The following is an 11,879-nucleotide window of genomic DNA, read 5'->3' on the forward strand; positions in this document are numbered from 1 at the left end:
CACCCCAAATACAGATTTGGCTCAAAACTGATTATTAGTTTATGGATTATTAATTGTACATCCTATTGTCAAAAAAGCCTTCATGGGGATATCTTTTCAAAATATGAAAAGGAGATGGAACAGTTGACAAAAATTCCCCACATAAACATCAGATCAAATCAATTAGGGCCAAAGCACAGAGAAAATAACTCTGCAAAATGAAGTACACGTCAGTGGAAATCTCAATGTCATCACATGCTAAACTGGCTACAGATAGAGGAGGCAGAAACGAGACACATACTGGCTATAACCTTCAAATTCGCCTCTGATACGCGGACCATTCAACTTTTGTCTGAAGGGATAAGCAACTTCAAACCAGTTTGTTCATGGAACGTGGAACATTACAGCACAGTACAGGCCCTTTGACCCTCAATGTTGCGCCGAACTGTGAAACCAATCTGAAGCCCATCTAACTACACTAGTCCACTGTCATTCGTATGTTTATCCAACAACCATTTAAATGCTCTTAAAGTTGTCAAGTCTACTACTGTTGCAGGCAAGGCCACGTCCTTACTACCGAGTAAAGAATCTACCTCTGACATCTGCCCTATATCTATCACCCCTCAATTCAAACCTATGTCCCCTCGTGATAGCCATCACCATCCGAGGAAAAAGGATCTCAATGTCCACCCTATCTAATCCTCTTGTGTGTCTCTATTAAGTCACCTCTTAACCTTCTCTCTAACAAAAATAGCCTCAAGTCCCTTGGCCTTTCCTCATAAGAGCTTCCCTCCACACCAGGCAACATGCTGCTAAATCTCCTCTGCAGCCTTTCCAATGCTTCCACATCCTTCTGTAATGCAGTGACCAGAACCGCACGCAATACTAACTGCAGCCGCACCAGAGTTTCTATATATATAAAAAGTAATTAGAGAACCAAAGATGGTAGCAAGATAATCGAAAGTTGATGAGAGAATTAGGGTCAATATGATGACTGTGGACTTGCAAAGGCATTTGATAAAAGTGCCACAGAACAGCATAATTGAAACCCATGGAATAGAAGGGATGACACAGACAGCATAAGTAGAGTACAAGTCTGAGGAAGGCAGTGAGGATGCTAATATTGGAACCACTGAATACCTCATTACATTGGCTGTAATGCACACAAAAACCAAAAGCTTTTCACGGTATGTAGGAACATGTGGCAATAATAAATCAAAAATTTTCCTCGCATTCCACTTGTTATGATGTTGATATTCATAAGATTGCTGTGTGTCTTAAGACTGTTAATCTAACTTGAGGTAAAGAAAACGTGACTTATTCTGCAGTTCACTTATAATAGGCATCTGAAATTGTTCAAGATGACCTGGGAGCCCAGATTGTTTTTACTACATCAAAACAATGACCGTAATCTATGAGCTAAAGGAGAGCAGATAGAGATTCTCCAGCACGTTAAGAATTTCAGGTTGCAAACATTTGAACCTCAAACTGTGCACTTACATCCAAATTTTTGAGAGTGAGCTGGGATCTCCAAGATAATACAATCAGCATTTTTATCAATACACAAGTGATTGACCTTGCCATGCACTCAGGGACAAGATCACTGAAAAACACTCAGACAAGGTTAGTTTGCCAGGATTCAGGACAGTAGCTATAAACAGCAGAAATAAAAGGAGCACGCTCACACTTACATTGAAAAAGGCCAATTGTGTGGGGAGTTAAAGTAAGACTTAAAGTTTCACATACCTCAAGGAAGAATCTCCAAGGGAAAAACCCTCACTGTAAAAAACAGTTTTTGAGATTCAAATCCCCAGGCTGAAAGAGGAAAAGAATAAAGTAAACCCTCTGGAACCAAGATGTGCATTGAACTCATGCCAGGAGAACAGAATGTCGTTAAAAGAACAAGGTTTACAAAGGGGTGTTATAAAGCAAAAGTTGAATCGTTCCCCCCAAATTGAAGAACCACATCTGAACACCCAAAGAGGAGTGCCTCACCCTATGATCTGCAAAAAGGCTGTGAAAAGTAGTATAACCTGCCTTTCAACAACTTCTAGAGCTTAAATAAAATAAATCTTGAACACATTAAAAAAAAACAAGTAACAGTTTATCTAACTAACCATGAATAAATTAACTAAACTATCAACAAACCAAATCCCTTTTAACTACTAACTATTCCTGAATAAAGCAAGGTTCTAATGGTATGCTGTTCCAATAAATATAAGTCCCACATGCCTTTTTTAAAAAAGGAATTTTTCTCTCAAAATTACAATCAGGTTGTGCATATTCCAGAATGTTCTGTGCCTTCTCCATCGATTCTTCTGTCAGAAATATTAACTAACTGAGCTGACATAGAAAAAGCACCAGATGTTTCAAAAAGGAGACCATGCAATGCTTTTCCCACCCCTATATTTTACAAACTCCAAATTTTAACTTTCTGCTCCCCAATCCACTTTACAACACTTTTCCAGTCCCCCAATTTAATAGAAAACATGAACTATCATAATGAAAAAATGCCTTCATGTGTTTCCTTTTAAAACCTTAACTCCATCATATTACTGATCCACAGCTCATTAACCTAGAGATACATATATATATATGCACACACACGCACACACACTAAACACTACCATTTCTGTCCTATACAAACATTCTTCTTTTAAAAGTCATGATAAAGCATCTGCAATAATATTTTCACAACCTGCAACATGCACAATCTGTAAATTAAATGTTGTAACACAAGACTCCAACAAAATAATCTGGTGTTCCTGTCGTTAAATCTTTCCAGAAATGTCAAAGGACTGTGATCGGTATATACAATAGTCTCTGATGCATTGTTTGCGACATAAAGATGTTGTAAGGCCATTAGCAAACTCAGTAACTCTTTCTCAATTGTTCATTTTTTGGTGAATATTGAGTTGAGTTTTTTTTAAAATAACCACTGATTTTGGCCTTTCCAATTCCACAGTCACCCTCCCATAACAACACAGCTCCAATACCTACACTGCTGGTATCGATGATGACTTTGAAAAGGTTTCAAAAAATTTGGCATGGCTAAAACCAGTACAGTGGTTAATATAGCTTTTAAATTCTCAAATGCATCCTGGCATTGTTCTGTCCACCAAAATTTCATGTTCTGTTTTAACAAATCCATCAACGGTGCCACTACAGCTATGATCAATCCTAAAAACTGTAGCACTTTGTTGTTCAAGGGTGGTCTTGGAAATTCCCCAACAGCCTTTATCTTCACATTCCTCAGTGTCATCTGCCCATATCTGATGCTGTGCCTTAATAATGTCACTCCCACCTTTGCAAATTCTGTTTTTGTCAAGTTTATGACGACTGTCTTCCGTAGTCTCTCAAAGAACTCTGCTAAATGCTCCACGTGATCTTTCCACGAATGGCTAAAGATCCCCAAGTCATCGATGTAGATGCACAATTAGGTGACCTTGCAACAACTCTGTTCATAAGTCTATGAAAAATGGCTAGTTCGTTTTTTATTCCAAATGGTATTGCTTTAAATTGATATAGCGCATTTGGGGTTACAAAATCAGAAACTTCTTTTGCTCTCTCCGACAAAGGTGCTTGCCAGTACAGTGAAATAAGTCCAACGTTGTGATGCAAGTGGCTTGTCCTGGTTTTTCCACACAATCCTCCAGCCTTGGAATCAGGTATATCAGGTTTGGTCACAGTAATGACCTTCCGATAACCTACACAGAATCGAGTATCATCAGGTTTGGGAAGCAATACAATCAGCAAACTCCACTCACTTTGACTCGTTCTGTGTCACCTTCTTGGAGCTCTGCTTCCACTTCCTTCTGAACCTGTGCTACAGAGAGTATTAAGCCTGTAGGGGTGTTGTTTTAACAGAACAGCATTCCCTATGTCAACCTCATTATTATAGCATTAGTCCTCTCCATTCTATTCCTACATAGGCCCTCACGGCACTGTAAAAAGTCTTTCAATTCAGTTCTGTTCCTGGGACAGTTAGTTCACGACCCTATCCCATTCCTCAACAACTTCATTATCCAATTTATTCTGGAGGCACATCAAAATCCAAATCATCTGGATTTGAATCCTGACTGAGTAGCAGTAACTAATTCCTGTTTTCCAGTCCCCTTTCGTTGTCACAGTAAAGTTTCAGCATGACATACCCAATATATATTTTCCCAATTTGGCATCTTTACCAGATAATTCATCTAACTAACTTCTCCTCAATCTGATAAGGACTACTAAACCTTGCATTAAAGGGATCTCCTACACTGGTAACAGTACCAATACTTTATCCCCATGGGCAAACATTTAATTTTAGATTTCTTATATGCTTCCTGCTTCGCTAGATGCTGTGCCACCTTCAGATGTTGTCCAGCTAATTCACCTACTCTGTTTAATCTCTGACCTTAGGTACAGAAGACCTCTGACTTTGGACCTGTCAACTTTTCCTTAATTAATTAATTTAATTTTAAAGGCCTTCTTACTTTGTGTCCGAATATCAATTCAAATGGAGTAAAGTGGGTCAATTCAATTGAAGCATCTCTAATAGTAAATAATATAAATGGGATACCTTTATCCCAATCATTTGGGTAATTCTGGCAGTAAGCCCTCAGCATGGTCTTTAGGAGCTGATACCACCTGTCCAATGCTCCCCAGAATCAGGAAGGTTCCCACTTGATTTGAAGTATTTGATGCCTTAACTATGACCTACTTATATAATTTCGCACCAAAATTAGACCCTAGGTCTGACTGAATCTCCCCAGATAGTCTATAACGGGTAAAGAAAGCAAGCAGCTCTCAACAACCTTTCTTGCCTTGACTTTCCATAATACAGTTGGCTCCAGAAATCTGGTCAGCACATCCACTTTGGTTAGCAAACACTGGTTCTCAGTTTTGGTTTTAGGGACAGGACCTACACAATCAATTGTAACCCACGTAAAAAGTTCTTCAGATATGGGAATTGGCATCAAAGGCACTGCTTTTATCACTGCATGTGGCTTTCCAACCATATGACATGCGCGGCAGGCACAGCAAAATTCAACCCCATCTTTATGTAACCCAGGTCAATAAAAATGCTTCTGTACCTTAGCCCGAGTCTTCCTCACTCCAAGATGACCTCCTACAGGTAATTTGTATGCTACCCACAATACACACAAAGTACCCACAAAACTCTCTGATGAAGGGTCTAGGTCCGAAACGTCAGCTTTTGTGTTCCTGAGATGCTGCTTGGCCTGCTGTGTTCATCCAGCTTCACACTTTGTTATCTTAGATTCTCCAGCGTGTGCAGTTCCCATTATCTTTACCCACAATACATCCTATCTGTATTCTACCAGCAATACAATCTGGTTAACTTCCACCCACGTCTCCTTTGCACTAACCTGCGGAAGGTCTGCATTTCCACCTTAAGATTTTATCCTTAATGTAGTAGCATTCTGGAATACATTGATTCCTTTTCTGAGTAGGCTTTATGGTATAAATTCTTTATCATATCATCTTTTTGTTGTAATTCCATTCATCTTTCAGAAGTGAACACTTCTGCCTGATCCTCTTCCTTTACCATTTCAAACAGAATATCAGCTAACTGGACCTCAACTCCATCTTTGATGATAGAGTGGTCCCTCCGGAAAGCAGATAAAGGGAGAAGAAGGAAAAACGTCTTTGCTGATGGGGTCAGATTGCAGATGGCAGATGTGTTGGAGGATGATGGGTGATGACCCTTATCTGCTTGCCAGACGGACCACTCTCTCCGTGACTCCCTTGTCCACTCCACACTCCCCTCCAGCGCCACCACACCTGGCACTATTCCCCTGCAACCACAGGAAATGCTACACCTAGTCCTACACCTCCCCACTCACCCCAATTTCAGGCCCCAAGAAGATTTTCCACATCAAGCAGATGTTCACCTGCACATCTGCTAATGTGGTATACAGCTTCCGCTGTTCCAGTTGTGGCCTTCTCTATGTTGGCGAAACCAAGCAGCGGCTTGGGGACCTCTTTGTGGAACACCTACAGTCAGTTCACACTGAACAACTGCACCACCCAGTTGCAAACCATTTCAACTCCCCCTCCCATTCCTCAGACGACATGCCGATCCTCGGCCTCCTGCAGTTCCACAACGATGCCACCCGAAGTTTGCAGGAAGAGCACCTCATTTTGCTTGGGAATCCTGCAGCCCAATAGTATCAATATGGACTTCACAAGCTTCAAAGTCTCTCCTCCCCCTATCCCACCCCAAAACCAACCCAGCTTGTCCCTGCTTCCCTAACCTGTCCTTCCTCCCACCTCAAGCCCCACCCCCATCTCTTACCTAATAACCTCATCCCATCCCCTTGACCTGTACGTCCTCCTGGACTGACCTACCCCACCCCCACCCCAACTCCCCACCTACACACACCTTTACTGGCTCCATCCCCACTTCTTTGACCTGTCTATCTTCTCTTCTATCTCCATTCCCCCCCCACATTTATTTCAGAACCCCCTTTCTCCCCCCCCCCCATTTATTTCAGAACCACCCCCCCCCCCATTTCTGAAGGGTCTAGACCCGAAACGTCAGCCTTTCTGATCCTCTGATGTTACTTGGACTGCTGTGCTCATCCAGCTCGATACCTTGTTATCTCAGATTCTCCAACATCTGCAGTTCCTACTAACTCTCAACCCATCTTTGCTGTTTTCACTTATGACTGTGTCCAAAACAATTACTGGATATTCTTCTTTTAACTTCTCAGTTCCCTCATTTTCTTTTGGCATTTCCACTACAATGGGGATCACTCCGAACTACGATCCAGCTACACTGTTTCCAAGAACAAACTGTATTCCTGTAATAGCCGATTTTTTTCATCAGCCCCCTTATCACTTCCCCAGTCTTGATTGGGCTTTCCAGCCTCATTTTAGGCAGGGGAACACTACTCCTCTCTACCATTTATTCCACAGATTACCATTCTCTCAGGCAATATTTCAGAAGGATTGCAAATATTTTCATCTCTTACTATTGGAGACAGACTAGTTACTGTACCTCAATACTTCTACCTGAATAAATCTTGCCCACACGGACAAATTCTTTGAAAAGATCGACTATTACCATCCAGCCCATGACTAGGTTGTGCACTCTCCCGCAGCTCAACTTCCCTTGGGATTTCCTTCACTACCTTAAATAAACCCTCTTTAACCACATTCTTCTTCCCAGTGGCTTTCTTAAGCCACCAGCTCTGTGACTACATATTCCAACTTATTGCAGTGAAAATACCAGAGATCTTTCACCTCTTGGGTTTCTTTTTTCACGTGGTAAACTGTTCCCAGTGTGATCTACTTTTTGTTTTTCTTTGGAGGATCAGCCTCTCTCCCATTTTCTATGCCTCACAGAAGCTAGATTTTGATTTATGCACTAATGCATATTCAGCCACCATCTCTACGGCTCTTATTGCTGTTTGAAATTTCTGTACCTCAACACGAGTTCTTATCACTTCTGGAAGTGAGTTTTTTAAAATCACCTCCAGGAGAATGATCTCGCCAAGATCCTCATTTGTCTTTTCTATCATTAAAGCTCTCTCCCACCTGTAGAAGTTGCTCTGTTTAATTCTTTCAAATACTGTACAAGTCTGTTCTGGTTTCTTTCTTAAATTTCTGAACAGTGGTCTGTATACTGCTGACAACAATTTGTAGGCACTCAAAATAACCTGTCTGACTTCATCATACTTACCTGACACCACCTCTAACAGTGCTGCAAACACTTCACTAGCCCTGCATACCAACTCTGTCTGCAGTAACATGACCCAGTGTTCAGCCAGTTCATCTGTTTAGCCAATTCCTCAAAGGAAATTGAAAACTCTTCCATATCTTTTTCATCAAATTTTAGTAATATTTGGACACAGGAAGGTGTAGGTGGTCTGATCAGCAAGTTTGCAGATGACACTAAGATTGGCAGAGTAGCAGATAGTGAAGGGGACTGTCAGAGATTACAGCAGAATATAGATAGACTGGAGAGTTGGGCAGATAAAGTTCAATCCGGGCAAATGCGAGGTGATGCATTTTGGAAGATCAAATTCAAGGGCGATATATACAGTGAATGGAAAAGTCCTAGGGAAAATTGATGAACAGAGAGATCTGGGTGTTCAGGTCCATTGTTCCCTGAAGGTGACAACACAGGTCAATAGGGTGGTCAAGAAGGCATATGGCATGCTTTCCTTCATTGGGCGGGGTATTGAGTACAAAAGTTGGCAGGTCATGTTGCAGTTGTATAGGACTTTGGTGCGACCACATTTGGAGTACTGTGTACAGTTCTGGTCGCCACATTACCAAAAGGATGTGGATGCGTTGGAGAGGGTGCAGAGGAGGTTCACCAGGATGTTGCCTGGTATGGAGAGTGCTAGCTATGAAGAGAGGTTGAGTAGATTAGGATTATTTTCATTAGAAAGACGGAGATTGAGGGGGGAACCTGATTGAGGTCTACAAAATCATGAGGGGTATAGACAGGGTGGATAGCAAAACGCTCTTCCCCTCCCCCCCCCACCAAGAGTGGGGGACTCAATTACTAGGGGTCATGAGTTCAAAGTGAGAGGAGGAAGGTTTTAAGGAGATATGCGTGGAAAGTTCTTTACACAGAGGGTGATGGGTGCCTGGAACACGTTGCCAGCAGAGGTGGTAGATGCAGACACATTAGCGTCTTTTAAGATATATCTTGACAGGTACATGGATGGGCAGGGAGCAAATGGACACAGACCGTTAGAAAATAGATGACAGGTTAGACAGAGGATCTTGATCGGCGCAGCCTTGGAGGGCCGAAGGGCCTGTTCCTGTGCTGTAATTTTCTTTGTTCTTTATATCCCTACCAGGCCTTTGGCCACGATACGTTTGCTCATCATCACTAAGCCCCTTTATCTCCTTCCTTTTAAAATCAACTTTCCTGTCTAATTGCCAACTACTTAAGTTCACAATCTGCTAGGCTCTTTCTCTCACAGTTCCTTTTTCTTCTGCCAGAACAATCATTTCTTTTTCTTCAGGTAGGACCCTTTTCTTTATCCTCTAACTCCAGCCTTTTAAGTTTACTTTCTCATGTACAATTTAATTTTTTCTAACTCTACTGCATTTGACTGTTTCTCTAATGTACCTAAATGCTTGACTAACTCCATTATAATTTCCTCTTTATTATCCCTAGTTAAACCCAATTTTAGTCTGTCCGCTAAAGCAAAAAGTGCCAGCTTTTTTGGCCTTTAAAAATTTTTGGCAAATTTGGAAAGCATCTTTGACCCCCTGAGCCTCTTCAGCAATGTTGAGGACAATTTCTTCACTTTTGATTTCATCACCAATATGCAACCTAAACAGATTTTCCACTTCTCACTTATGTTTTATTTAAAGATCTAAATAAAACACTAGACCCCCCCCCCCCCCAAAAAAGTCTGTTTAACTCTGCTGGGACCTTTTGTGCCCTAAGTCTGTCCAGATCTCAGACAAGCCCCAAATCTGTTATAAAGAGGTTAAACCCCACCTCCACCACAAGCTAAAACCAAAAAATACACCCAAAGAGGGTGAGATCTCACCCTACACTCTGTAAAAGGAGCATGAAACGTGTGTAACCTGCCTTTCAGCAACTTCTAGTGACGAAATAAAATAATCCCTGACACACTTTAAAATCAACAAGTAACAATTTATCTAATTCTAACTGCAAACAAATTAGCTAAACTATTAACAAATCAAATAAATCACTTCTGACTACTAACTATTCCTGAATAAAGCAAAGTTCTGATGGCATACTGTTTCAATAAATTACAGTCCCACATTTTTTAAAAAATAGAATTTAGTCTCTCAAAATGAGTCTGGTTGTATGACTTCCAGAATGTTCTTTTTGCCTTCTCAGTGGATTCTTGTCAGAAATATTAACTAAGTGTACCAATCGACCATCGTCACTTAGATGGTGCTTTCTCTAAGACAGAGGAAGCTGAGAGCCAACGATTCTCTTGAGAGCAGAGGGCTGTTAGCTCTGGGTCTTTGTCCAACTTTTTTAATACCCTTGATGACATATCAACATTTCTTACAATAAAGTTGGTCCTATGTCGTCAAAACCCTCAGATTTAAATTTAAGTGGTTTTTGGTATCTAAGTGTCTGCTTCAAATTGATTGGCTAAATTCAAAAGCTTGTTGCCTTGGTAAAAACCGCTGCTTGGCCTGCTAACTGTACAGTCTTTTGATACAAATGTTTTCATCAGGGTGCTCTCTATATACTTAAACTTTCAAGCTGCTGCTCACAGACATTCATTTTAAGTCTCTCTATAAACACAAAAAAACCCCGATCTTTTAAAGGGACCACATAATGCTTACCTCCCCCTGGTATTTTACAAACACCAAATTCTAACTTCATACATTCCAATCCACAAGTACTCTACCCAACTTTGCAACAGGGGGCTAGAAGAAAAAAGCTGCAGGACGCTCTGCCTTGTGATAAACATTGCAACGAGACTGTTTAGTCAATAGAACTTTTTAAATCCGTTGTACACGAGAAATCAGAACGCATGTACAGCATCATCCTGTCAAATTTTAACTGGTCCCTTGCTTTGTACTATTTCATCAGCTCCTGCTGTCAGCTTTCCACATACTAACTGGAAGAGCTAGTCACTCCCCCTACCTCAAACTCTCACTCTCGCCACCTCCAGCTCTCTCTCCCCCCGCCTTCCCCTCACACATCCTCTCTCCTCCCACCCTGCCCTCCCAGTTCTAAACCCGTTTTCACTCTCTTTCCACCTTCTCTCTCTACCCACGCCCCCCCCCCCCATTGTGTCTCCTTCCCTTCCCCACTCTCCTTCCCTCACTCTTTTCCGTCCCTCCCTCCCCCTCTATCACTCTCCGTTGTCAATGGAGCCGCTGTGTTTCTGGCGCCTCACTGCGCATGCTCCTGTCATGCCGCCCGCCCAGATCCTCAGCCAGACCCACGAACGCTGACCGGGGGCGGGAAGAGAGCGGCGGTGGTGCCAGCGCAGCCCCCCCCCCAACAGTCTGCAAAACGTTCCTCAGACAGACTCTCGGAGCAGAAGGCACTGGCCTGAGCGTGTGGAGCAGGAGGCGAGGCTGCGAAGATGGAGTACAGGCTGCCCGCGCTTTCCAGCCGCTCCACGACAACAAACCCCAAAATGGCGGCGGCTCCCTGCTCCAAGCAAACGCTGCGCCGCCGCCGATTCCTCCGCTTCTACAGGGCTCGGCGGGACGAGGCGGGCCGCTGGTGAGGTCCGCGATGCCACGCTCGTTGCGCCACGTGTATCGGTGTCGTGCGCGCCCGATGTACCTACTGTGTAGCGAGCGAAGAGCGGCAGCGATCCGTCTGCCCCCCAATCCCGCCTCCGCTTCACCGCTCGACCGCCGCCTCCATCTTGTAATCCGGAGCGCCCCGCCGCTTTGCGCATGTTCGGCGGCGCCGCTCGAAGCTTCCGATTGGCTGGCGCTGGATTGGCCTGAGCTCGTTGATTGGTCCGCAGGCCAGCCGTGATAACACGCGTTTTGATTGGACAAATCGAAGCGATGCCGCGTATTCCGATTGGACGGCGAGCCCGCTGCGGGGTCAGGCTCCCCGTGATTGGTGCGAGCCGGTGAACTGCTTAGACTGAGAGCGACACCAAAACAAACAGGCAGTGGTAGCGATAGTAGGAACTGCAGATGTTGGAGAATCTGAGGTAACAAGGTGTAGAGCTGGATGAACACAGCAGGCCAAGCAGCATCAGAGGAGCAGGAAGGCTGGCGCGAGAGGAGTGAGTAGAATGACCAGAAATTGACTACAGACAGCTGATGAGAGGGAGTAGAGGAGTACTGGACGACTGACTTGCAAGAGCTGAAGCTGAGTACCAGTGGTTCGTTACACCTGGGGCCGACTTCCAAGAGAACTGACACCCGGCATTGACCAAGGCGCAGGGGCAGCTAGGTAGGGGTTG

General features: G+C 43.3%; 1 protein-coding gene across 3 annotated transcripts in view; it reads right to left on the bottom strand.

Moving 5' to 3' along the window:
- The window catches only part of pcif1 (phosphorylated CTD interacting factor 1), a 153,970-nt gene extending 142,617 nt beyond the window's left edge, over positions 1 to 11,353 (bottom strand). The window contains exon 1 of one of the 3 annotated variants that reach the window (XM_048549792.2): positions 11,240 to 11,353. The gene's annotated coding sequence lies outside the window, so the exon portion shown is untranslated. The remainder of the gene's footprint in view (positions 1 to 11,239) is intronic. The other 2 variants (XM_048549793.2, XM_048549794.2) reach the window with 2 other exon arrangements.
- Positions 11,354 to 11,879: the final 526 nt, after the last annotated feature.

Source organism: Stegostoma tigrinum, chromosome 19, assembly GCF_030684315.1.
Source record: "Stegostoma tigrinum isolate sSteTig4 chromosome 19, sSteTig4.hap1, whole genome shotgun sequence".
In the NCBI taxonomy this organism is placed as follows: domain Eukaryota; kingdom Metazoa; phylum Chordata; class Chondrichthyes; order Orectolobiformes; family Stegostomatidae; genus Stegostoma; species Stegostoma tigrinum.